Source organism: Mesitornis unicolor, unplaced genomic scaffold (assembly GCF_000695765.1).
Source record: "Mesitornis unicolor isolate BGI_N332 unplaced genomic scaffold, ASM69576v1 scaffold25898, whole genome shotgun sequence".
NCBI lineage: Eukaryota > Metazoa > Chordata > Aves > Mesitornithiformes > Mesitornithidae > Mesitornis > Mesitornis unicolor.
Genome location: NW_010200169.1, coordinates 42162 through 42713, shown reverse-complemented (window position 1 = coordinate 42713; position 552 = coordinate 42162).

Here is a 552-nt window from a genome sequence, read left to right as displayed (position 1 = left end):
TCGGGCTAAAGGCCCTGCCACCTTTTCACAGCGAGCGGTGCGAATTTCTGCCAAGCCATTTTCAGGGACTTCCATGGTTACTAAACCACCAGTGACACTTGTAACTTGGTTGCTGCATAGAACTCCATCCCCTAGCTCCACTGGGACGGTAGTCTGAAGAGTCTCACTAGCGCACCGTCCCACACATGTCGGCACTCCACCCCCAGGCTCATCGCTAGTGAGTTGTGTTTTATCGCCTTTCCCCCCTCCCCCCTTCAAATCTAGTTTAAAGCCCTGTCTATGAGCCCTGCTAACATTTCACGGACTCTGCTTCACAACTGACCTATCTTCAAAAATACCTCAAGAGACTCTTTAATTCTGTCTTTAAAAAGCTATTTCCTGAACTGCAGACGTTTTTCAACTGTATCGCTTTGCACGTGATGGGCAACTTCCAGGACAAATCTATTTAATCACTGTATCTATTACGTGTTTAATCACTATGTATTTTCTTTGGAGTTACTACTTTTCAAAGGTGTCAGTTTGGAGTCATTAAAAATTTATTTTTCAGTGTTT